Raw genomic sequence first — 27,692 nt, 5'->3', positions numbered from 1 at the left:
GCAGTGGTGGGTTCACAGAACAGGTATGCAGCCAGACAGGAACAAGTTAAGCCTAACTAATCTTTCCCTGAGAGACAGTCTGCAGCAGCTCGCCCTACTCTCACTAACGCAGGCAGCACACGAGTGACCGTAATGGCCGCCGCTGCCTGCCTTATATAAGGGGGGGTGGGGCTCCAGGGGCTAGTGTAGCCTAATTGGCTACACTGGGCCTGCTGACTGTGATGTAGAGGGTCAAAGTTAACCCTCCATGTGCATTATGGGGCGAACCGAACTTCTGCAAAGGTTCGCCTGCGGGACGCGAACGCGAACCACTGAAGTTCGCATGGAACCGTTCGCAGGCGAACCGTTCGGCCCAACTCTACTGAACAGGAAGAGCTGATATTTGAATCCAGGTTGCCTTTGTCAGAGGAGCTGAGTGGCACTTTTTTCGCATCTCTGACCACAGCAGCACCAGCATTGGCCAAGGGAAGCTGGTGCTGCTACTATTGGCCAGATTCTCCTCTCAATGCTGCTTGTGACCACCAGTTGTGATTATCAGTACATTCATGTAGTGCCCTGTGACGCTGGGACAGATCCCCCACATCAGGACTGTCCTGGGGAAAGTGGGACAATTGGGGGACATAGTATTACTTTCAATCACACATTCACTTTTGTATATATTGCACGTTTACTTTAGTAGTTTCTTTAGACTTTTGTATTTTATCTTTGGTATTGTAATGATCGCTGCTGCAGCAGCTATTACTGGAAGTAGTAGTGCTGCAGCTCAGGCAGTTCTGATCTATTTCCATGCAAGCTGCATAGCTTTGTCTGTCTTTCCCTGCTGTCAGCTTGTGACTGATTATCATTCACCTGTGTGGGAATCTGCATGTCTGCTCCCATTGGATGACCTCAGTATAAAGATCTGCTTCCTGCAGGGTTTCCTTGGGTTTTCATAGCTTCAGCCTAAACCTGCCTTGCTGTCGCTTTAGCCCCCGATCGTGTTTCTTGTTATAAGATACTTTGCTGGTCTTTGCATCATATATTGGTTCATTGCCAATATATATGCATACCAGCACGTTTATTATTTTCCTTGTATTTGTGTTACGTTGATACACCAGTGTCGCTGATGTATACGTACACGAACTGTTTATATCCTGTGTGCAGTTAGTCAGCTTTCCAGCACGTTTTGGTAGGTTGCGCGTACCGTGACCACCCGTGCTGAGGTAGTTACCCTGCTCCTGGTACTGTTTGTGGATTGCGTTCATCAGGGCCGTGCCGACACAGAGGCTCACGAGGCTGGAGCCTCGGGGCGGAGCTAAATGCAGTGTGGGTGGGCGCAAGGAGCAGGGCTGTGTTATGCCTGGCTTGCCGTCCACCACCTCCACTGTGTTCATGCTGGGCTTACTTTGCTTTGGTGGAGACAGGAGAGCTAGGGAGGGTGTCGCACGCTAGCTGCAGACCAGCTGTTGTTGGGTAATCAGCTGTCTGCTGCTGCGCTGTCCCTAGTCTCCCCTGCGTATGTGCATGATATAGACTTACAGCAGAGTGCCCCTCCCCTCCTCCTTCTCTCCTCTGTAATACTGAGGGGCGGGGCTGAGCACTAGAGACGAGAGGACCCGGGAACTGGAAGCTTAATCTCCACAGGACAGGTAGCTGTGCTGGGAAAAGGGGGTGAGGAAGGGAGAGAAGTCAGAGCAGATCATGCGGTGATTCTGCTGGATCAGTTTCCCTAATGCTGCTGCAGCTACTACATGTGTGTGCAGGATACTCTCACAAGTTCTGGAATGAGTGTGCAGCTGGGAGCTCTCTCTCTCCTTCCTGAAAACATGAAGCTGCTGCATGATTTTGTGGGGGTTGTTAGATAACTGCAGCCTTTTATGTCAGAACTGGGCTTCCTGGGTGAGAGGAGAGCACACAGGGAAAGTGACTATGAGCTGTGTGTCAGGCTTCTGTTCTGTCACCCATACCCATGCCGCTCTCCATTCCTCCCTTCTCATGCTGTATCTCCCCCCCTCCTGTCTCTGAATTTTGTACCCCTCTGCCTTTCTACCTTATCTTTCCTTCCCTCAAATATCTCTCTCTTTAAAAGCATCCCATCAATGTTTCGCTTTTAAAGTGGACCTGAACTCTTGCACAGGTCGAAAAGAAAACAGAAAAAATACACCCTGTATGTATTTAGAGAGTTTAGCCTGTCTAATTCCCCCTCATCTGTGTTAAATCTACGGTGACCAGACGTCCCGCTTTAGCCGGGACATGTCCCTGGTTCAGGGTCCCAGGTTGCAAAATGTCCCAGGAATTGTCTCGCTTTTACCCGCGGGACGTCCCGGCCGCAGGTCTCTGGCCACCATGGCCGCATCACCCTCAGCCCTAGCTTGCCTCCCTGCCCACCCACCAATAGAGTGGGCGCTTTAGTTCCGCCCCCCCACCAGTTCTGCCCACCCTCCCTGAAGCTACTTTTACCCCCCTCCCTGCATCCTGGCTACCTATATCCCATTCCCTCCCTGTCTGCCTGGCTACTTATACGCCTGGCTACCTATATCTACTATAATGGCCTGGGAAACACCTACTTATGCATAGTTACCTACAGGGGCACCTACCTACTATGCGTAGCTTCCTATACTGGGACACTTACCTATGCCTAGCTATCTAATGGGGCACCTACTTATGCCTAGCTACCTACTGGGGCACCTACCTATGCCTAGCTACCTACTGGGGCACCTACCTATGCCTAGCTACTTACTGGGGCACCTACCTATGCTATGTCTAGCTACCTTTACTGGGCCACCTACCTATGCCTAGCTACCTACTGGGGCACCTACCTATGCAATGCCTAGCTAGTAGCTACCTATGCTGGGACACCTACCTATACCTAGCTAGCTACCTACTGGGGCATCTACCTATGCTATGCCTAGCTACCTTTACTTGGGCACCTACCTATCACTAGCTATCTACTGGGGCACCTACCTATGCTATGCGTAGCTTCCTATACTGGGACACTTACCTATGCCTAGCTATCTAATGGGGCACCTACTTATGCCTAGCTACCTACTGGGGCACCTACCTATGCCTAGCTACCTACTGGGGCACCTACCTATGCCTAGCTACTTACTGGGGCACCTACCTATGCTATGTCTAGCTACCTTTACTGGGCCACCTACCTATGCCTAGCTACCTACTGGGGCACCTACCTATGCAATGCCTAGCTAGTAGCTACCTATGCTGGGACACCTACCTATACCTAGCTAGCTACCTACTGGGGCATCTACCTATGCTATGCCTAGCTACCTTTACTTGGGCACCTACCTATCACTAGCTATCTACTGGGGCACCTACCTATGCTATGCCTAGCTAGTAGCTACCTATACTGCGACACCTACCTATGCCTAGCTACCTATTGGGACATCTACCTATGCGGCTACCTATACTGGGACACCTACCTATGCATAGCTACCTATACTAGGACACAGGGCCGGGCCGAGGCATAGGCTGGAGAGGCTCCAGCCTCAGGGCGCAGTGCAGGAGGGGGCGCAGAATTCATTCAGCTGTCATTCCTAATTGTGTTTGAAGCAGAAATAAATAAGAAAAGGGGATACATGGCAGTGACTGCAAGCCATATAACTAGATATTAAGGTGTTGGGGAGGTTGTGGGCCCTGTGGCCCCACTTAGTCTAATAGCAATCAGTGTGTGATGATGGCTGGGGGGGGGGGGGGGAGGAGGGATGGAGGGGCGCACTTTGGTGTCTCAGCCTTGGGTGCTGGAGGACCTTGTTCCGGCTCTGCTAGGACACCTACCTATGCTATGCCTAGCTACCTTTACTGGGACGCCTACCTATTACCCTCCTCCCCACTTACTGTCACCCTCCTTTACACCCCATTAGTGTCGTCCACCTCCCGACCCAGTCAGTGTCACCCTCTCCCCACCTAGTGTCATCCTCCTCCCCATCCAGTGTCAACCTCCTCCCATTCCAGTCAATGTCACCCTCCTTCCGTCCAGTGTTACCCTTTCAGCCGCATCCAGTGTCACTCTCCCACCCTACTCTGCAGCTCCATCCTGCCAGCACCCAGTGGGCCGCACATTTAATTAAATTATGTCTAAGGTAACATTTCATGCATTTTTATATGTGTATGCATTTTTCATGTGTGGGGGGTAATGTTTACTACATTTTAACATGTGTGGGAGGTAATATTTGACTAATTTCCCATTTGCTGCATTTCATATGTCAAAAGTAACGTTTGCCTCATTCCATGTGTTGGGGAAATAATTTGCTGGACTTCATTTGTCGGAAATAGGGGTTGTTGCATATCATGTGTCAGAGGTATGGTTCTTGCATTTCATGTATTGGAGGTAATACAGTAGTTCTTGCATATCATGTGTCGGAAGTAGGGGTTGTTGCATATAATGTGTCGGAAATAGAGGTTGTTGCTTATCATGTGTCGGAAGTAGGGGTTTTTGAATATAATGTGTGAGAAGTAGGGGTTGTTGCATATCATGTGTCAGAGGTAACGGTCGTTGCAGTTTATGTGTCAGAGGTAACGGTTGCTGCATTTATTACTTGATGGTCATAGTTGGCTACATTTGCTGCTTTGGGATTATTGTTGCCGCATTTGACATTTTGTCGTTTCATGATTACTAAATGGTTTGCTAATAAATCGCATCAGTTTCTGCTGATTTATCACCTGCACATCCATGATGCAAATCTTCTGTCTCACCACATCATGGCAGAAACCAGGGCTGTGAAGTCGGAGTTGGTGTCGGAGTCGAGGCAATTTTGGGAACTTGGAGTCGGAGTCGTTGATTTCATAAACTGAGGAGTCGGATGATTTTTTTACAAAATCCACAACCCTGTTAAGTATTAGACTAAGAAGTCGGAGTCGAGGAGTCGGAACCATTTTGGGTACCGGAGTCGGAGCTTCATAAACCGAGGAGTTGGGAGTCGGAGTTGGAGTCGGAAGATTTTTGTACCGACTCCACAGCCCTGGCAGAAACACTGCTTCCTTATGTGTTTGTGGAATGTCTAATTACCCTTAGGCTCCCTGCACACTGCATGCGATTCCGATTGTTAATCGTTTTTTACATGCGATTCTGATTTTTAGTCGTTACTGCATGCTGCATTTCTTTCTGCGTTTTTCTGTTGATAGCATTCAGGGAAAATCGGAATCACAAATTGGATTTGCAGTGTGCAGGGAGCCTTAGAGTCACTTTGCCTAACTGTTGTGGAAACTCTGACCTGCCGCCTCACTGTTATGCGTTACATTACCGCCCACATGATGCCATGACCACGCCCATTTTTTTGTCACCGCGGGGGGGGGGGGGGCGGCGCATTTGGGCAACTCAGCCTCTGTTGATTGTGGACCTTGTCCCGGCTCTGGCGTTCATCTCTGCGAAGAGATAACGAATCCTTCTGAATCCTGTTCTGTTACCGTTTGTGGATTGCGTTCATCTCTGCGAAGAGATAGCGAATCCTTCTGAGTCCTGTTCCCTGTGTTACTCCATTCCTAGTCAGCGTTCCTGCTTATGTCATATATCGGTTCATTGCCGATATATACATATGTTAGTCAGACGTTACAAATAGTTTCATTGATAGCTGTAATTGTAATACGCTAGGAAAACATACTTATTGTATATTTATCTGTGTTACGTTCATCTATTTTAATCCTGCTATTTTCTGACTATCCTGTCCTGTCTTTGTGAGGCACGCCATCGCCGCATCGCATTGGCTGCCTCATTCCAGTCTGTCTGGTTTTGGACGCTTGCTGTCGCTAAGTAGCCGCTAGCTAGCAAGCGTTCATTCTGTCTACCTGTCCTGATCTCCTCAGTTCTGGTTTGTGCGCTCAGCGCTACTTTGCGCTGAGACGTTATAACGAAAGCATTGTTTGTGGCTGTCAGATCTGCACCGGCTCTGTGCGCCACAATCTCCTATTGGAGTCAGTCCTCCCCTCCACTATACTAGGGATAGCCTGTTTCCTGGTGCTAGTGTGTGTACCTCCTCCACGCCAGCTCATGCGTTGCATGCTGACTGTGGAGAATACACCACCAAGCCTTACAGGTATATGCTGCATAAAGTGATCATCAGCTATTGTGCTGTGATGCTCATAACAGTGACAAATGTGTTTTAAGCCAGTTGTATGTGGTGCAACAAAAGTTGCTTAGGTAATTTATTTAATAAGTAAGTGTAGAAGATTTCTTTGTAAGCTTTTAAAACGTTAAGTTCTGCATAATACCTGAATAAGAAACTTAAAGTTGTGAAAACTTGCAAAAAAAAAATCTTGTACAGTAAGTGATTAAAGGTACCTGTATTACCTAATCAACTTTTAGGGCCTGAGCCCACTGATGCAGTCGTGCCCACTTTTCAGTTACACATCAATGTTACAGATGCTGAAAAAAAGCGGACAGATGTGGACTCAACTGCATTAGTGGGCCCAGGCCATTATTATTATGTCTTTGACATATGTTTTAAGACCATGTCCAGTAAAATTTAAAGGTTCTGCCATGCTTCATACCTGCCATTTATTTGAACTGCCATGTACCTTACATCTCATGTACCTTACATAACATGCAATTTATCTGTCATGCACCTTACCTGCCAAGCATCTAACTGGTACCTCCTTGTGCAAATCATGAGCTGCATCTAAAATGTTTGCTTTTAATTGGACGGTCCTGCATGCTTCAGTGTGTCTGCACTGCTCCTTCAGCCCCTGCCATACATCTATCTATACCACATAACCTTTATTTCAAAGTACCTCTCTCAGCTAACTACTAGAGCAGTGGTCCTCAAACTAAGGCCCGAGGGCCGAATCTGGCACCCTAAGGCTTTTTTACCGCCCCCCCCCCCCCCCACAGTCAAAATGTATTAATTTTAAATATTGGTGGTCCACATACAGTATAGAGTAGCAGTGCTGGCACCACCCATCCACATGGAACTCAGAAAGCAGTAATTCGCTGGTGAGGTCAGGTGACACTGCTGTCCAATTGGACTGCAGCTTGTCACCTGGGTATGCTACACTGTCTGGCCCACATAAGACCTCTACATTTTATGTATACACCGGCCCCCCAGCAGTTTGAAGTATGTTGACCCGGCCCTCGACCCAAAATGTTTGGGGACCCCTGTACTAGAGACTTGATTGTTGCTGCTTGTCACAGCCCCTACAATGCTAAGTGGCTTCTAGTAATGTTAACCATGACAGCAACTAGTTACTGCTACTCTGTTGTGTAATATTTCTGAGCAACAGCTTAGGACATCAGCAGTATCTGCAAAGCATCTTAGAAGCTTCAACTAACAACAGCAACTAGTTTTTTGTGGGCCATGGCCCCTAGTTCACACACTAACAAAAATGCAAGAAAGTATGCAATTACCTACAAACTATTTACAATCCAATTTAATCGGCAGTGATCACTGTAAAATGTATTAAAGTAGAAAAAACTGAGTGCTGTAATTAAAAAACCCCTAGACTCTATTTTCTTGTATGGTTTTTTTGGTACTATCCATTAGAGTGTGTCTCATTAACTGAATCGGTGATATATTTACTACTTCTAGTTTAGCAATGCACTGCAAGACTCTGTACCTGAAAAAGCATCACATCCCTCAGAGAGTTTTTGCTCATCTTATTTCTTAACTTCTGCATGACATGATTAACTGTGTAAAGGCTGCTGTCAGCACTTTGAAAAATTGCTCTGCCCTGCATCTGAAATACAATTCTCTCACGCTTACCTTCACCATATCCAGCCCACAGTAAAACTGATTAACAATTTCATCATACTTTGCCAATCAAATTTTGGCTGGTCATGTTGATAATGTAATCAGCTGCATATGATTCTCTACTCTGGATAAATTAAGTCAGCCCTCTCTTTTCTATTACTGGCACTATTTTCTTACCCAAAATATTTAACTTCCACTAACCCATTTCTTCACCGGAATTCCATTTACAGTGGATCCCAGTGAACTAACATGATAAATGGAAAATCTAGCTGCACATCTAATAACAATAATCCTTCCTTTTCCTTGTTCAAGAGAACCCTGCTGTCACAATGATTAGTTAGGGGTGATTTGCCACTAAGGGTCTTTTCACAGAAAAATTATTTTCTGCTGTGTTCATAAATGTGAAAAGTGCAGCGCAGCGAAGGCCACTTCCAATTATACTGCCTGTATTTGATGCCTGAAGAAAATCGGCCAGAAGAAGCTTGACGTGGCTTCTTCTTATGTTCCTCTATCTATCTATCTATCTATCTATCTATCTATCTATCTATCTATCTATCTATCTATCTATCTATCTATCTATCTATCTGTCTAAATGGCGCCAGTTATCGTAGTTAAAAAACGGCGCTCCATAGAGAACCACTATCGCTAATTATTTTTCGTTTTTGACAGCTAAAAAATGGCGCCGGCTTTAAAAACGAAATTTATCGTTTATATTTATATTTGTATTGCTCCCAACGATATTTTTCGTTTTAACCCTTGCTTTGCTGCCGTTTGGAAAATATCTGCCCGCCGGCTTTAATGTTTAATAGCAAAGCCCCCTTAAAAGCTAAAAACACCAAATTTGCAGGGAATGTTAAGAAGAAAATTGTGAACAAGAGGAAAACATTTTTTTCAAAAAGGCCTTATAGTTTTTGAGAAAATCGATTTTGAATATTCTTCTTCTGACCGTGGGAAAATTAAACGCCCGCCGACTTTAGCGGTTAATAGCAAAGCCCCTTTAAATGCCAGAAACACCAAATGTGTAGGGAATGTTAAGAAGAAAAATGTGAACAAGAGGAAAACATTTTTTTTTTCAAAAAATCAGAAAATCGATTTTAAATCTTCAAAGAGGAACATGTATCTATTTACATCGCGTACTGACATTTCCGCAGCGGAAACAATTCCCACCGACTTTAGCAGTTAATAGCAAAGTCCCCTTAAATCCTAGCAACACCAAATTTGCAGGATATGTTAAAAAGTTACTGAGAAACAATATTTAAAAAAAACTTGAAAAATTGTATTTATTTTTTTTTTAAATTCAAATTTTTGGGTTATGTTCAGAGTGTGGGAAATTTTTTTTAAAAAATGACGTGGGGTCCCCCCTCCCGAGCCTCTGTAACCCCTTGTCCCCCATGCAGGCTGGGATAGCCAGAATGCGGAGCCCCGGCCGACTGGGGCTTTGCACCCTGAGCTATACCAGCCCGCATGGTCCATGGTATGGGGGGGCTTTGGGGGGGAGGGGCGGCCAAGCCTTCCCCTCCTCCCCGGAACCCTTGTTCAATCCATGGACAAGGGGCTCTTCCCCACCTCCGGTGCCCCAGGAGGAGGTGGGGGCGACGACTCCCTGGGGGGGGGGGCGGGGGATTCATGGTGGCATCTGGGAGTCCCCTTTAAGAAGAGGAAACCTGATGCCTGCCCCCCTCCCAGGAGAAATGAGTATAGGGGTGCACCCCTTACCCATTTCCATAAAGGGTTAAATGAAATAAAAACACAACAACGAGAAAAGTCCTTTAATGTTTTAAATTAACCAGAAATACTTACCTGTACCTTTAAGAAAAAAATCCCAAGCCAATTAGGTCCCACGACAGTATCCTCTATCTTGCGATCTTCAGAAATACTTACCTGTACCTTTAAGAAAAAATTCCCACGCCATTATCCTCGGAAAAGGTCCCGCGCTATAATCTGTTATGTCCCACGACGACAGTATCCTCTGTCTTGCGATCTTCAGAAATACTTACCTGTACCTTTAAGAAAAAAATCCCACGCCAATTAGGTCCCACGACAGTATCCTCTATCTTGCGACCTTCTGATACATGTTGATTGAAGATCTCCGCCGCCCCGACGCCACACACGCCGCCTCCGCAGAACTGCTCTCAGCTATACTTAGTATAGCTTAGAGCAAAAAGCATCTTTAAATTTTAGCTCCAATGGTCCCCATTGGTTCCATGTATCAGAAGATCGCAAGCCCCCCCGGAGCCCCCAATACCATGGACCATGCGGGCTGGTATAGCTCAGGGTGCGAAGCCCCAGTCGGCCGGGGCTCCGCATTCTGGCTATCCCAGCCTGCATGGGGGACAAGCGGTTACAGAGGCTCGGGAGGGGGGACCCCACGTCGTTTTTTTTTTTAAACTTGTTTCCCACACTCAGAACATTAAAAAAATAAAAATTGATACCAAATTTAAAAAAAAAAAACGACGTGGGGTCCCCCCTCCCGAGTCTCTGTAACCCCTTGTCCCCCATGCAGGCTGGGATAGCCAGAATGCGGAGCCCCGGCCGACTGGGGCTTCGCACCCTGAGCTATACCAGCCCGCATGGTCCATGGTATGGGGGGGCTCCGGGGGGGAGGGGCGGCCAAGCCTCCCCCTCCCCCCGGAGCCCCTTGTCCAATCCATGGACAAGGGGCTCTTCCCCGCCTCCCTTGCCCCAGGTGGAGGCGGGGGCGACAACTCCTTGGGGGGGGTTCATGGTGGCATCTGGGAGTCCGCTTTAAGAAGGGGACCCCCAGATGCCCACCCCCCCTCCCAGGAGAAATGAGTATAGGGGTACAAAGTATCCCTTACCCATTTCCACAAAGGGTTAAATGAAATAAAAACACAACCACGAGAAAAGTCCTTTAATGTTCTAAATTAACCACAAATACTTACCTGTACCTTTAAGAAAAACATCCCACGCCAATCAGGTCCCAAGGCAGTATCCTCTATCTTGCGATCTTCTGATACATCTTGATTGAAGATCTCCGCCGCCCCGACGCCACACACGACGCCTCCGCCGCACTGCTCTCAGCTATACTAAGTATAGCTGAGAGTGCGTCTATTACAGATGCATTACCGCTAGCTGCCGCTGCCCTCCCTGCCTCCCCCCACCTGTCACCCTCACCCATGCTGGCACCCAATGCACCCATGGGTGCCAGCATGGGTGAGGGTGACAGGTGTGAGAGAGGCAGGGAGGGCAGCGGCAGCCAGCAGTAATGCGTCTGTAGAGATGCACTCTCAGCTATACTTAGTATAGCTGAGAACAAAAAGCATCTTTCAATTTTGGCTCCAAGGCTTCCCATTGGTTCCTTATCGACCAATGGGGATCCTCCTGATCCTCATTGGTCTGTTAAGGAACCAATGGGGACCATTGGAGCTAAAATTTAAAGATTCTTTTTGCTCTAAGCTATACTAAGTATAGCTGAGAGCAGTTCGGCGGAGGTGGCGTGTGTGGCGTCGGGGCGGCGGAGATCTTCAATCAACATGTATCAGAAGGTCGCAAGATAGAGGATACTGTCGTGGGACCTAATTGGCGTGGGATTTTTTTCTTAAAGGTACAGGTAAGCATTTCTGAAGATCGCAAGACAGAGGATACTGTCGTCGTGGGACATAACAGATTATAGCGCGGGACCTTTTCCGAGGATAATGGAGTGGGAATTTTTTCTTAAAGGTACAGGTTAGTATTTCTGAAGATCGCAAGATAGAGGATACTGTCGTGGGACCTAATTGGCTTGGGATTTTTTTCTTAAAGGTACAGGTAAATATTTCTGGTTAATTTAGAACATTAAGGGACTTTTCTCGTTGTTGCATTTTTATTTCATTTAACCCTTTATGGAAATGGGTATGGGGTGCACCCCTATACTCATTTCTCCTGGGAGGGGGGCAGGCATCTGGGTTCCCCTTCTTAAAGGGGACTCCCAGATGCCACCATGAACCCCCCCAGGGAGTCGTCGCCCCCACCTCCTCCTGGGGCACCGTAGGTGGGGAAGAGCCCCTTGTCCATGGATTGGACAAGGGCTCCGGGGGGAGGGGAAGGCTTGGCCGCTCCTCCCCCCCGAAGCCCCCCCATACCATGGACCATGCAGGCTGGTATAGCTCAGGGTACGAAGCCCCAGTCGGCCGGGGCTCCGCATTCTGGCTATCCCAGCCTGCATGGGGGACAAGGGGTTACAGAGGCTCGGGAGGGGGGACCCCACGTCATTTTTTTTCAAAAAATTTCCCACACTCTGAACATAACCCAAAAATTTTAATTTAAAAAAAAAATTCAATTTTTTTTAAATATTGTTTCTCAGTAACTTTTTAACATATCCTGCAAATTTGGTGTTGCTAGGATTTAAGGGGACTTTGCTATTAACTGCTAAAGTCGGCGGGAATTGTTTCCGCCGCGGAAATGTCAGTACGCGATTTAAATAGATACATTTTCCTCTTTGAAGATTTAAAATCGATTTTCTCAAAAACTATAAGGTCTTTTTGAAAAAAAATGTTTTCCTCTTGTTCACAATTTTCTTCTTAACATTCCCTACACATTTGGTGTTTCTGGCATTTAAAGGGGCTTTGCTATTAACCGCTAAAGTCGGCGGGCGTTTAATTTTCCCACGGTCAGAAGAAGAATATTCAAAATCGATTTTCTCAAAAACTATAAGGTCTTTTTGAAAAAAATGTTTTCCTCTTGTTCACAATTTCCTTCTTAACATTCCTTGCAAATTTGGTGTTTTTAGCTTTTAAGGGGGCTTTGCTATTAAACATTAAAGCCGGCGGGCAGATATTTTCCAAGCGGCAGCAAAGCAGGGGTTATCGTTCAGGCAGGACAAAAAAAAAGTTTTAAAACGATACATTTCGTTCAAAAGGTCTGCACTATTTTAACTTTTAAAACGATAAATATCATTTTAAACATATATCGGGCAGAAGGGGGCGCCATTATTTTGCCGGCGTCATTTTTCACTAGACACGTCTGTCTGTCTGTCTGTCTGTCTGTCTGTCTGTCTCTCTCTCTCTCTCTCTATCTATTTATCTATCTATCTATCTATCTATCTATCTATCTCTCTATCTATCTGAAGGTTTTGCAGCTACATGGGAACAAATAGAAAACTGACAGTTTACAGCGCACTGGCTGTAAAAACTAACAGTTTTTACCTGATCCTGATGGCCAGATCCATATGGCTGGCTCCGAAAAATCCCAGTTGTGAACCGGGCATTAGTGTGTTATCTTTATGCACTATATGCAAAGAAAAATGTTTTTAAATCTGTCTTTTTTTTTTAGTTTAAAAACCACTTTTTCTTTGAATTTTTAAAATCGATTTTCTCAAAAACTACAAGGTCTTTTTGAAAAATAATTTTTTTGACTTGTACCCACTATTCTCCTTAACCTATGTAGCAATTTTGGTGTCACTATCATGTATGGGGGCTTCACTATTCACTGCCAATTCGGCACAAAATTACGTGAAAATTAAGTGAAATTTTAGGCAAAATTACAAATTACGATACGAAATCAATTGGATTTACAAACCATATGTCAGGACGGGAAATGTTACCTCTGTGGTGGAAAGCAGAGCAGCTGCTTTCGCACCTGATGTCACCTCCGCGGCCACGCCATCCCGGGTGTCGCTTCCCGACTCAGGTGGGACAGGTGTCTCTGTTGCACAGCAGCTTAGGTCCACACGCCTGCGCATGGAGCAAAAGGACCTTTATGGGCGTAGGAGACAGGTCAGCTGACATTGTGGTCAGCTGACTTCCACTTGTCAATCTACTTTGCTGGTTGGTTCAGCCTCTTGGGCGAGGCTGCTTGAATCTGCCTTCAGTATTTAAACCTGGAGTTGTTACTCCAGCCTTGTCTGCTGTCGTGAATACTAGTGTGTTAGCGCTCAGACCTTAGACTAGTTCCGGTGTGTTTTGATCTGGGAGGAAACCAGGGATTTCACACAAGACTAGGACTATTGTTATATTGTATATTGTAGTGAGGTTCCTGTTGATGATAGATGTATATGCAGTGTTTGCGATATACATCTATCTATAGTTAGTTCATTATTGTATCATTCTGTTATTGATTACCTGTGTATGACTCTGGTTAAACTCTGACTCTGATCTCACTTACTGATTATGTACTTCTGCCTATCTGCCTTAAAGTTGCTGAACCTCAACCTGATTACCGATTACTCTTCTGCCTTACAATTTCTGTACTGTTGCTGACCTCTTTGTTGTCGAACCTTGCTTGTCTGACCATTCTGATCACCAGTGGGCCCTCGCCACTGGTGAGGTGTGCTATATACCCACCAGCTCCTCTGGTGTGGTATCGCTACTCTTCCTTAAAGTGACTAATAGTACCTTACCAGCTCCACTGGTAAGGTCTAGCTAAACTATACAGTCACGAGCTCTGTTAATTAGATTGTCACTTAAACTGATAGTACCTTACCAAACTATACAGTTGCCGTTTAGGACAAGAACCAGAGGCGCCAAAAAGAGTAAAAACAATAGTAGGTTAAAAACTTGGGGGGAGACGTGCTCACCACCCTTTCAACGGACCAAGAGCCAATGGAGACCACAATACTTGGTCGAAAAACAACAATTTATTAGTACTCCCAGGTGCTACGCGTTTCACGGGATTATCCCGCTTCCTCAGGCAATCAAACAGGAGTACAAGCTACAAGAGATACAGAACAATAACATACATAAATAAAGGCCCCAAATGCTTGTAATAATTTAAATAATTAAACTCAAGAGTCAATGCTCCAAAGAAATAAAGTGCAAATATATAGCTTAGATACATGATCAATAAGAATTATTTAAATACAGACAAATGTTCCAATACTGTACCCTAAACACATATGTGTATACTGTGTGTCCTATAGGCTATTGTTAGTGGCTATTTTTGCCTACTATCAAGCGGTTTATAATAGCTAAGGCTAATGGTGATAGTCTAATGCCTGATACAGGTAACCAGGGGAAGAAAACAGAAAACAGTAATCCCCAGGTATATACTAAAATACAGTGCTATGTATCCCTCTTAAGGATTATGTCTAGTGTGGATAAAGAGAGAAGGCTTACCAATTGGGGGTCCGGAACAAGCTACAGCGCCTCAGTGGGAGAGCGCGGCATACTAGGTGCTATAAATAGCACCAATGCACGGAGAACGCCGTCTCCGCAATGTCCTGTTCAACTTCCGCTACGCTGAGCGGAAGTGATGTATGTCGCGCATGCGCCAGAAGGTGTCGTGTCATTTATATATTTATTTGTTTATGTATCTCTATACTTTTGTAATTTTGTGTTTTATGCCTTTTTGTTCATCTGTAGATTTGTGTCTCTCCATCTTTTGTGATGAATGCGAGAAACAGGTTCTGAATGTCAAATTTCAGCAAATAGAATGTCTCTGGCTTTACATTATATTACATTAAACTACATGATACTACATCTAGACTAGGATCCAGGCACCTGCCTATATCCCTTTGGTGAGAGCCCCCACGATCTGGCCAATCCGCATGATTACATATATATAAAAACGTTGTGGCAGTCGTTTAGGCGCATGCAGCGCCGAGATTTTGTATATGTACGCGTCACTTTGGACGCCTATGAGCGCTGTATGGCCGCATACGAGCGGCGTACATGATGCCCACAGCTTCCCTATTCCAAAATGGCGCCGACACCTTCTGGCGCATGCGCGACATACATCACTTCCGCTCAGTGTAGCGGAAGTTGAACAGGACATTGCGGAGACGGCGTTCTCCGTGCATTGGTGCTATTTATAGCACCTAGTATGCCGCGCTCTCCCACTGAGGCGCTGTAGCTTGTTCCGGACCCCCAATTGGTAAGCCTTCTCTCTTTATCCACGCTAGACATAATCCTTAAGAGGGATACATAGCACTGTATTTTAGTATATACCTGGGGATTACTGTTTTCTGTTTTCTTCCCCTGGTTACCTGTATCAGGCATTAGACTATCACCATTAGCCTTAGCTATTATAAACCGCTTGATAGTAGGCAAAAATAGCCACTAACAATAGCCTATAGGACACACAGTATACACATATGTGTTTAGGGTACAGTATTGGAACATTTGTCTGTATTTAAATAATTCTTATTGATCATGTATCTAAGCTATATATTTGCACTGTGATTTGCACTTTATTTCTTTGGAGTATTGACTCTTGAGTTTAATTATTTAAATTATTACAAGCATTTGGGGCCTTTATTTATGTATGTTATTGTTCTGTATCTCTTGTAGCTTGTACTCCTGTTTGATTGCCTGAGGAAGCGGGATAATCCCGTGAAACGCGTAGCACCTGGGAGTACTAATAAATTGTTGTTTTTCGACCAAGTATTGTGGTCTCCATTGGCTCTTGGTCCGTTGAAAGGGTGGTGAGCATGTCTCCCCCTAAGTTTTTAACCTACTATTGTTTTTACTCTTTTTGGCGCCTCTGGTTCTTGTCCTAAACACAATGCAGTCCACCTGGGGTGGCAAGGATTTTTCCTAACTTCTTCTACAGAGAGCGACATCTTATACCTGAGTGGGGTCAGGTCCTAATTCTCCCCACCTGCATATGGAGTGGTTGCCTAGGGGCAACCCATGTTTGTGAGTATAAATCTGTTTTTATTAACTATATCCATAATTCCTAGATATACTACACCATTTGGGCTCTCGGTCTTTTTTGTCTTTTAAGTGTATACAGTTGCCGTGACTGACGGTACCTTACCAGCTCCTCTGGTAAGGTCTGACCTATTTATATGGTTTCTGTAACTGATAGTACCATGCCAGTTCTACTGGTCTAGCCAAACTATACAGTTACCGTATCTGTTAGTATGTTCCCAGAACCCCCGGAGGTCTGGCCGTATTTAGCAGTGCCTTGTAGCTAGTGCCAGCCAGCACCTCTGAAGGGGCCTAGCCTTTATTAGTTTCAGCTAGTGCCAGCCAGCACCACTGAAGGGGCCTAGCCTTATTGGTTTCTGAGGCTCATCAGCTCCACTGATGAGCACTCATTAATTACTCTTTATTCCCACCAGCTCCACTGGTGAGGTGTTCACTAGGCTGCAGTACATTCTGAATCACCCGCTCCTCGGGAGATTCTATCTCCTCAGTATCAGTATCTCCAGCTTGCTGGGGCTTGTACGCTATTATACAGTCAGTGTACTGATTACACCTCACCAGCCCCTCTGGTGAAGTCTCACAAAACTATTAAAGTTACGGTTGCACCGAGCACTACACTCATAGCATCCTTGTGGCTATACTAGTATTATTGGTGATTCTGCAGATCACCACATAATCGCGTATAGCGTCTGCATTATTGGTGATTCTGCAGATCACCATATAATCAGAAATCTGAGTTGCGGCACCCCACCGTTACACCATAATTCCGTATAAGGATAAATGTGAAAATGTATGTGAAATTTCACTTAATCATAATTAGCTGATTATGATCATCAATGGTTACCCCAGAGTCTGTGTAACTCAGTGGACCACATGTGGTCTTCCTCCAGTTGCTGCATTAGCTGTCTTCTAGTTATACAGTAGCAATGATCACCTCTCTATATGTGTTTTGACTACTGGCGACCATCTTTTCCCTCTACTTATACCTCTCTTACATAGTTGATGACACCTTTCTTAAAGAGTTGATGTCACCTCTCTCCCACAGTTGATGTCCTTGAAAACCTTGGTTTGAGTGGTTTGTGTCTCAGAATCATTACACAGCTATGGGCAGGGGCATAGCAATAGCAGATGTCACCTCTCTCCCACAGTTGATGTCCTTGAAAACCTTGGTTTGAGTGGTTTGTGTCTCAGAATTATTACACAGCTATGGGCAGGGGCATAGCAATAGCAGTTGCAGAGGTTGCAACCACATCAGGGCCCTTGGGCCAGAGGGGCCCTGAGGGGGCCCTCCCTCAACTTCAGTATTAGCTCTCTATTGGTCCTGTGCTCATAATAATTACTTCTATAGATACTTTGAATAGTGGTAATCATTAACAAATTGCTTGCCATTCCCTTCTTCCACCTCTGACACTGTAGTTGCCATTGGCAGGATTTGGTGTGCCATATCAATTGTTACGTATAGAGTGTTTGGGGGTCCCCAATGTAAAACTTGCATCGGGGCCCCCAGCTCCTTAGCTACACCACTGTCTTTGGGACAGGGGAAAGGAGATGACCATGTAAGATATGGTCTAGGTCCCATGGCTCTGTTGCAATGCTACTGGTTGCATGATGCCTACATGTATGATGCCTACATACCTCTTGGTAGGCATCAGGCATCTAGATGATATTAACTTGTTCCTCAGTTCTGCTGCTTGGAGTCTGCTCCAGCACGATAGCAATGTCATGTCGTTTTCATTCCTCAAGGCTTCTAAAGAGAAATACCTTCTGATGTGATACCTCTGCCCTCTTTTAGCTCTGTACTGTTTTTCTTTTTTTCAATGGTCTGCAGCAAGAGCATAACTAGAATGTATGGGGGTCCTCTTGCATGTATGAGGGTCCCCTCAACAGGGTCCAGGTTTCTGGGAGGGCCACAAAGGTCATGGCCTTGGGCGATAAAAAGCAGAAAGTTGCAGGACTTGAAGAGATAAGTTCATACATGTGATGATTTGCTCAGCTGCCTGTGCAGACAGGCAGCCCTTTGACCATTGTGTAAGTTTGCATGCTGCAGGACTCTGGAAAGAAGAGTTTCTGTCAGTTTTGCAGCTTGTGCTTGCAGAGGAATTTGCATACGTTGTCATGCAAATTGCCTGGCCACATTCATTGGAGGCGTGTACTATAAGTACTATGTCTTTCCCACAATGCTTGGCTGGTCATTTCCCTTCCTTGCTCAGTTCCTGATGGACACTGCTGGAGTGTCAGCCATTGCTATCTAGTATAGTTAATTCCTGGGGGTTGCTTTTGGCTCCCTTTCTAGCCCAGTCAGGTTGTATTATCTGTATTGCCTGTTCTGTCTTGTCTTGCCTGTTTGCCATTGTCCTGTCCCTATGGTGGTTGACAGGAAATGGTTCTGATCTATGTTCTTGGAGTATAGCTGGTGCAGCGGTTGCTACCAGCTATCTCTTCTGTTCTGTTTCCTGGGATCGCGCTAGCTACTTTGTGCTAGCGCTGGGGATCCTTCTGTTCTGTTTCCTGGGATCGCGCTAGCTAATTGGTGCGAGCGCTGGGGATCCTTCTGTTCTGTCTTGTCGGTCGCGATTGCGCTGTCACCAACGGCGGTTGATAGCGAATCGTTCTGTCTTGCTGAGATCGCACTAGCCGCTAGCGTTAGCGGCTGTGGATCTTTCTGATCTATGTTCCTGCTTGGATCACACTTGCTCTGGCGGAAGAGCGGTGGATCCTTCCTGCCTAGTTCTTGTTTTTCGTATGTCTGTCTTGTCCGCTGCGCTTGCTACAGGCTCGGTGAGGTAACCGTTAAGCAAGCGCTCGCGTCCCCTGTTTCATGTTTGTCTGTTTATGGTTAGTTAGGCGTGCTTGTCTCTATTGTGCTTATCACGTGGAGATCGCGCATAACCGCGTGCACTGTTGCGAATGAGTGCGGTGTTCGCGGTTAGCTAGCGGTTTTTATTTTCCGTATCTCCTTATTGTATTTGCTGTGCCTTTGCTACCCTTGTATTCTATTCTGTTCTGCCTTGTGTCACGTCTCGCGATCGCACCTCTCGCGATCGCGTTCCTATTTCGTATCTGCTGTTGTGTGTGCGCGGTCGCGGAGTGGCGACTGGATTGGCGCACACACATACAACCTATCCCTTTTGCTCAATCTCATTCACAATCGCCTCTCTTGCGATTGCATTCTGCGCTTCGTACAATTCCTGTCTGGCACTTGTGGAGGTACAGAGGATTGGTTCCTCTGCACTCCCCAGCGCCATCTGCCGACAGGAATTTCCCTCTACAGGTGCGTAGCACCTTTTGCTGGGTTCCTGCAAATTATACGCTTGTGGAGGATCTCCGCCGTGTCAGCGCACGCGTTGTGCGCTGATCACGGGGAAAGTTCCACAATCGTGACAGAATGACCAGCCCAACCCAAAACCCCAGTGTAGGCGGAATTTCCGATTTGTACGATTTTGTCGAATATGGCTCTTGTACCTTTAAGAGATTTAAAAAACTTGAACCTGAATCAGCAGACGAATTTTTGTCTGAGTGTACGAAACTGTTAGCGAACCCTGAATTCCAATGCACCCCAGTGTCTACCTGGGCCCCCCAAATGGTCTACATTCTGTTGGGGGGCGAAATGTCAATGTGGGGTTATGATGTGTTAGATCATACCACCCTGAGTCAAAGACCCCTGGAATTCTTGGCCTTTTTAATTCACAATTGGCTGAGATTACCTCAATTACCATACCCCCTTAATGAGTTGTTGTCAGCAGCTCAATCAGCTGTTCCATCTACTCTTTCATCCATAAAGCAGCCATCCAAAGCCTCTAAGTCTACACGTAAAAGATCTAGGAAGGCTTCCCAGCGGAAAGATCCGTTGCCCATGGCAACCACAGATAGAGAGGTTATTTCGGTCAAGTCTGAAATGGGCAAAACCATGCAGTATGATAATGATGTTTATAATGCATCTGCTGATCAGTTTCCAGGTTTTCTGCCCCAATCCAAAGCTTATGTGGATCCTGCTATAGGTAGGATCGCACACTACATTAAAGCAGTTAAAAAATCTGTTCTTGTTCCTGAACTCCACCCCTATGGAGATTATTTGGATACTGGCCTGTTTGAACCCCCATTTGCTTCCTGGGATGTTGGGGCCTTGCTGGAGGAATTCGATTTTGATTGGAAAGCCTTTTGCGATTTTTACATCGCAAAAAGCGAAGATGTCTTGAATGTTTGTCTTGACTCTATGTACCTTCTGATTGATTCCGATGAATGTGACAAGGATGTTGTGGATCTGGTGATCTATGTATGGCAAACGATTTTGGATGAGTTGCACACACACCAACCAATTGATTCCAATAAAGAGACATCGTTGTCGGATGATTGTTCCTGCCTTTCTGGGGTAAAGCATGTGAGTCTTGACTTTGTGCAATCTGAAATGAATGAGTGTGCCGCTGTGGTTGATTCCTGTGCGAATCCTGAAGGATTCGCTCCTGACAGTGTGCAGTTTGAATCTGTGCGATCTGATGCCTGTTTCTCGGATGTTCCTGCAGATTGTGATCGGCATGAGTCTGCCGGTTTCCTCAAGGATGTGTGGGATCCTTTGTCATTTAGAAACAGATCTTTGAGATCTTCCGTCTGTGACCCTGGTATGGGGAAAGTTTCTCGACTGTGCAGCGTCAAAAGTAAAATTAATATGCCTAATAAAGCTTGTCCTGTTGATGTCACTATTTCTTCTGCAGATGAGTCTCTGTCTCACCCTGTTCACACCTGTAAGGGCCCGTTGCCTGGGGACAGTTGCTCCAGCGTTTCGGTCCTAGATGCCTTGCAGTCTGCTCCGCAGATCGCGGAGGTTTGCGCTATAGAAGCGTCAGTTTCACAACCTAAAGTGAATTTTGATTCGCAGGTTTTGCGTTCTGATTCCTCGGATTCGACATTGTTAGCCGAATCTAAGAGTGAGACAGCGCTTCGGTTTTGCGAATCTGATGCTGAACCCTCTTTGCCTTATTCAGAGACGCTTTCTCTGAACCTGCCCTGTACCATGAATAACAATATGATGTCCAATCACACTGACATTTGTGAGTCCCTTTCTTGCTCTGAGGGAAGTTTGGACTCTCCACCCTGTACTCTGGATGAGTCAACATTGCCTTGTACAATATCTCCTGCCCTGCCCCTAGAGGCTCGTCTAGGTATTGCTGCTATTTTTACTTGTTTTTCTGCGGTTTTGGAGTTCCAAGCTAGTTTGACTGCCACACAGAATTCTGGGTACAGTGAGAATGAAGTTAGGGAGTCAGTGTGTGTTCCAGTAAATATACCTGTACATTCCCCTCATGATGATGAGATCCAGTCTCAGGTTATGGTGGAACCATTCCTGGGACATCTGCCCTGTCCACAAAATAAAGTTCCAGTTTTGCCCTGTAACATGGATAGTTCAGAATCCTTTTTAGAAAACTTGAAAAATGATGCTCCTGAGGTCTTGTTGGATGTTCTGGAGGTCTCCGAGTTCCTCCCAAAGGGTGCAGAACTTGTAGGAGATGTCTCCTGCCCCCCAAGTTCTTCTGAGGGGTTACCCTCTTCCGTAGGCATTGCTGCCTTGCTGGCTACCTTTTCAGCTCTGATGGAGCTTCACTCATATGTAGTCAAAGATGATATTATTGTCACAGAAATTTCTGAATTTGTATCCGAGTCTTCTTTTGGAAGTCCAGTGCCTGTGACCTCCACTCATGATGATTCTCTGTCCGGTACTGGTTTTGGTCTTGTCGTGCTGGACTCTGAGGTTGGCAGTTCCCCGACATGTCCTGAGGGTTCTCCTGTGCTGGTGTACCCCAGTGTGCTCTGTGACCCAGAAAGCCCAAGTGTGTCTCGGTTACCAGCGTACTCAGATGCTTCCTCGGTGGAGACATGCTCTGATATGGCCTGCCTGCTTGCATGCCCAGAAGTGGTCCCTGAAAGTCTTGATCTTGATGGGTGTCCTAGTAATTCTGAATCCGGAATTGTCATTGGCTCCATGGGGGTTCTTGGTAATTCTCCATGTGAGCCTGGTGATTGTTCTGCCCTCTTGGGATCTCTGTGGAGCTTCAAAAGGTTCTGGGAGATTCCGGGAGAAATTTTGCTTGGTACACTGGATAAGATCAACGGTGGCTTTTGTGTTGTAAGGGACACTTCGAACAGGTATTGTGGCAGGTTTGGTATTTTCGGACGCTCCGTGGAAGGTGGTGGGTATTGTCTGGAGGGTGTCGATGGCTTCTTCTCTGGCGTTCACAGTCCTGATGGGTGTTATACTGAGACTGGTAGTACTGATGGGCATGTTTCGGTGGCTTCTGTTTCCGATGAGGTCGGTTTAGGGTGGACTGACTCTGGAATTGGACCTTGTCGGGCTGCCCCGACCTTCATGAGTCTTCAGTTTGAGTCTGTTGCTAATAGCAGTTTTGGGGGTCGTCTGGAATTCGACCCTGGAGGGGGGGGGGTACTGTGATGATTTGCTCAGCTGCCTGTGCAGACAGGCAGCCCTTTGACCATTGTGTAAGTTTGCATGCTGCAGGACTCTGGAAAGAAGAGTTTCTGTCAGTTTTGCAGCTTGTGCTTGCAGAGGAATTTGCATACGTTGTCATGCAAATTGCCTGGCCACATTCATTGGAGGCGTGTACTATAAGTACTATGTCTTTCCCACAATGCTTGGCTGGTCATTTCCCTTCCTTGCTCAGTTCCTGATGGACACTGCTGGAGTGTCAGCCATTGCTATCTAGTATAGTTAATTCCTGGGGGTTGCTTTTGGCTCCCTTTCTAGCCCAGTCAGGTTGTATTATCTGTATTGCCTGTTCTGTCTTGTCTTGCCTGTTTGCCATTGTCCTGTCCCTATGGTGGTTGACAGGAAATGGTTCTGATCTATGTTCTTGGAGTATAGCTGGTGCAGCGGTTGCTACCAGCTATCTCTTCTGTTCTGTTTCCTGGGATCGCGCTAGCTACTTTGTGCTAGCGCTGGGGATCCTTCTGTTCTGTTTCCTGGGATCGCGCTAGCTACTTTGTGCGAGCGCTGGGGATCCTTCTGTTCTGTCTTGTCGGTCGCGATTGCGCTGTCACCAACGGCGGTTGATAGCGAATCGTTCTGTCTTGCTGAGATTGCACTAGCCGCTAGCGTTAGCGGCTGTGGATCTTTCTGATCTATGTTCCTGCTTGGATCACACTTGCTCTGGCGGAAGAGTGGTGGATCCTTCCTGCCTAGTTCTTGTTTTTCGTATGTCTGTCTTGTCCGCTGCGCTTGCTACAGGCTCGGTGAGGTAACCGTTAAGCAAGCGCTCGCGTCCCCTGTTTCATGTTTGTCTGTTTATGGTTAGTTAGGCGTGCTTGTCTCTATTGTGCTTATCACGTGGAGATCGCGCATAACCGCGTGCACTGTTGCGAATGAGTGCGGTGTTCGCGGTTAGCTAGCGGTTTTTATTTTCCGTATCTCCTTATTGTATTTGCTGTGCCTTTGCTACCCTTGTATTCTATTCTGTTCTGCCTTGTGTCACGTCTCGCGATCGCACCTCTCGCGATCGCGTTCCTATTTCGTATCTGCTGTTGTGTGTGCGCGGTCGCGGAGTGGCGACTGGATTGGCGCACACACATACAACCTATCCCTTTTGCTCAATCTCATTCACAATCGCCTCTCTTGCGATTGCATTCTGCGCTTCGTACAATTCCTGTCTGGCACTTGTGGAGGTACAGAGGATTGGTTCCTCTGCACTCCCCAGCGCCATCTGCCGACAGGAATTTCCCTCTACAGGTGCGTAGCACCTTTTGCTGGGTTCCTGCAAATTATACGCTTGTGGAGGATCTCCGCCGTGTCAGCGCACGCGTTGTGCGCTGATCAAGGGGAAAGTTCCACAATCGTGACAATACATAAGCGTAATTTACAAAGTATGCATTTCCAGAACGCTATCCACTGCTGTGCATCCAGACAGGAGCGCAAAATTAAATGGAGTGCACAGAGCATGCACTGCTTCTTTGTCGAATGGGCAGAGCAGCAAAATAGAAGGGAGCCCATTCAAACCAGTGATCTCTAATCAGGATGTTAGAGGGGAGGAAGGGGGGTGACAGAGGGCCTTTGGTGCTGGAAAGTACAACTCTAGCCCTGACCCTTAAACCCCCACCCTGGAAGTGCAGCCAGCCAATATAGAGGAATATGTATATATATATGTACATACACACAAACACAAACTATCCCCTGCCACCTCCCACCAAGCAGAAGGAATGGATGGGTCGGCACCACCAAATAGTATAAATAGCTCTTTATTTGGTCACATAACAGCAGTGACAGACGCTGTTTCGGGCTAACCAGCCCTTTATCAAACTGCTCACAAAGTGAATCACACCCCAAACACCATATTTATACACCCACATAATGGGAGGGGACACCGACGGACACGATGGGGGACTCAGGTCAAAAATAACAAAGACATAACTCACTCACAGCGGAAAACCGCCGAACGCCAAGCCTCTGCCTCCCTCAGCGCTGTCTCATGGTGTCAGGCCAATCAGAGCGGTACTAAGCCGCCGGCCAATCCAGTGCGAGACCAGGCGCCGCCCCTACTGACGTCACGGCTATACGCCGTGCATATCAATAGAGGGCCGTCATTGGCCACGCTTGGCAACAGGGGGAGTGTACGGCGTCATAACAACGCCGCACCAGCCTAACTCCTAGGCATGTGCCATAATAGAAAAATTATAAACACAAAAACGAATAGATAAAAAGACACATGTTAAGGAAAACATTTTTATATAACAAAAGACTTACGAATTCCCCATCAGATCAGTCCAGTGCACCATATAAAAACATGATAAGAGCATCTAGAAAAACAGAAAATAAATGAACAAGATATATGAGACCCTCAGCAACAGACACCTCCCATCACTAAAGACAAAACCTGAGATCATATTCCTTGTTTAGTCCCCCTGATCCCATGGTGCCCAGTCTCCTTATCCAATATGCCTCTTTGCGAAGCAAAGCCTTATCACGATTCCCTCCCCTATAGTTAGCAAGAATCCCATCAATAACCGTAACCCTTAACTGAGAAACCGTGTGGCGACAACTATGAAAATGCTCAGCCACAGTCAGGTTGCATAGAGGGTTACGTATATTCGATTTATGCGATGCAATGCGGTCCTTAAGTCGTTGAGTCGTTTTACCGACATAGGATAGACCGCAAGGACATTTAAGCATATACACCACATAAGTGGAATCACAATTGTACAGACCATTAATGCGCATAGGAGCACAAAGGGAGGGATGCGAAAAAGTCTTGCCTCTAATCACATTGTTGCACATGTGGCAACACAAACAGGGATACATACCACGACGACCCTCACCAGGACGCGTCGTAGTAACCGCCGTGATCTTATCGCGTACTGTCGGGGCACGTTTAAACGACATGAGAGGAGGGTACCTAAATTCAGGAATTGCAGGCAACCCATCTCTCAAAATGTGCCAATGTCTGCGGATACTGCGAGTCACAGCCTCACTGCACACATTGAATGTAGAGACAAAAGGCAGTCTGGCACCAGCACCCTCTGTGCGCCTCCTTACTCTGGAATTAAAACATCGGTCCGGATAGCCACGAGATCTAAATTTATCCACCATCTCCTGTCCACGTGCAACACGTGTAACACGTGTATCTCCATCACTGACAATCCTAGCCACTCTTGAGAGCTGGCTCTGGGGAATACTCACCTTGGTGCTCATGGGGTGAAAACTATCAAAATGCAGAACCGAATTACGGTCCGTACTCTTTACATACAAATCCGTCTTCACCCCAGTGTCACCAAGGGAGACCAACACATCCAGAAACGGGACGCTGTTGGATGCGAAGATTGATCTGTTGACCACTCAGGTGAAAAACAACATGACGTCAGGTGAATTTATACAGCATGAGGAACTGTTGAATAAAAAAATGGAGGAATTCATCAAATCAGTGCAGAATGAAAAGAGAGGTAAATTTGCACGTGATTCAACTGACTACGCCTCCGGCTATGTCTACGCCTGGCAGAAACAACTGGCACCCAGGCGCCCAGGGCCTAAGGGAGGTAAGCCTCCACAAGGACGTAAACCTAGGATTCCTGGCTCATGCTCAGGTGCAGATCCTGTATCTGATGCCTCTAGCGCTGGCTCAAGAGACCCATCCCCAAACGTGGGAGCCGGGGGAGGGTCAGGAGGGGCGGACGGAGACGCAGGAGGCGCCGGGAGAGGCAAACATCCAGTGAGCCCTCGAATACTGAGGCCCAGGAAATAGGGACATCCCTGGTCGTGAACATTTCCTCTTACTCCCTTACTGTGGAAGAAACTGAGGTTCTGGAATTGGGTTTGTCATATTGCCCCACGTATTTTCCAAATTTCTTTGATCTCGATCAGGAGTTATATCGTTTTTTCAGCTCTCTGAAACTTAAACAATTTTTTTCTACAATACCGCAGTTTGCTGATAGAGCTGCGCCAGTTGATGGACGGTTTGAATTAAGGACTATAGGTCTGAGGAATCGAAGTGACTTTGTACCACCTAGTCATCCAATTATCGATACCTACATTAATAGGGTACAGGAAGATCTTCGTAAGCTTGAGACGGATTTCCAACATGGTTCTTTTAAGGTCCAATGCAATTTGACCCCAGTTCAACGTAAAGCCTTGGGGACATTGCAAAAGAACACTGCCATTACGGTCTGTCCAGCAGATAAGGGCGGGGCCGTGGTGGTGATGGACACCACTATGTATGAGGCCGAAGTGTTACGCCAATTGGTGGACACCGAGGTTTATGAACCTATTAGCTTTGATCCTGTTCTGACTATACATTCTAAAATTGATGAGTTATTAAATTCGGCATTACAATCTGGTGTTATTGATGCAGGCTTATTTAGGTACCTGAGAGCAGAGTCCCCTAGGACTCCTCATTTATATATATTGCCTAAGATTCATAAGCGACCACCGGGGAGGCCTATTGTGGTGGGGGTTGGTTCTATTTTTGTCCCCTTGGCCAAATTCCTCGATGATCTTCTCCAACCGCTGGTGCAGGCTTTGCCCTCGTATCCGCGGGATACATCCATGTTTTTAGATAAACTCAAGGGTTTGCACATTGATGGTGATGCATTCTTGGTTACCATGGATGTTGAAAGCCTCTACACCTCCATCCCACATGATGGAGGTGTGGAGGCTGTAGATTGGTATCTCATGACATGCACTGATCTTACTTTAGAACAGCGAAAGTTTGCTATCATGTTGTTAGAGATCGTTTTGAAATTTAACTATTTTTCTTTTGCAGGGGCGTTTTATATTCAGAAATGGGGCACTGCTATGGGCTCGAATGTGGCCCCCTCCTATGCAAATTTATACTGTTATAATTTAAGTAGGCCTCAGTTACTTGGCCTGAGTTTTATGTAAAAGGCTTGTCCACAGTGTATGCCTTTAAAATAAATAGAGGTTTTGTGATGCAGGCAGAGG

At 46.3% G+C, this 27,692-nt stretch overlaps 1 long non-coding RNA gene across 2 annotated transcripts in view; it reads left to right on the top strand.

Annotated features, from left to right (window-relative positions):
* Window positions 1-1,568: 1,568 nt before the first annotated feature.
* LOC137533796 (uncharacterized) overlaps window positions 1,569-27,692 on the top strand; it is a 171,931-nt gene continuing 145,807 nt past the window's right edge. Inside the window, exon 1 of one of the 2 annotated variants that reach the window (XR_011024217.1) lies at window positions 1,569-1,628. This is a non-coding gene — a long non-coding RNA (uncharacterized lncRNA). The remainder of the gene's footprint in view (window positions 1,629-27,692) is intronic. The other variant, XR_011024216.1, reaches the window with a different exon arrangement.

The sequence above is a fragment of the Hyperolius riggenbachi genome, chromosome 10 (genome assembly GCF_040937935.1).
Source record: "Hyperolius riggenbachi isolate aHypRig1 chromosome 10, aHypRig1.pri, whole genome shotgun sequence".
NCBI lineage: Eukaryota > Metazoa > Chordata > Amphibia > Anura > Hyperoliidae > Hyperolius > Hyperolius riggenbachi.
The sequence above is the reverse complement of the archived record's forward strand: the minus strand, read 5'-3'. Positions and strand labels throughout refer to the sequence as shown.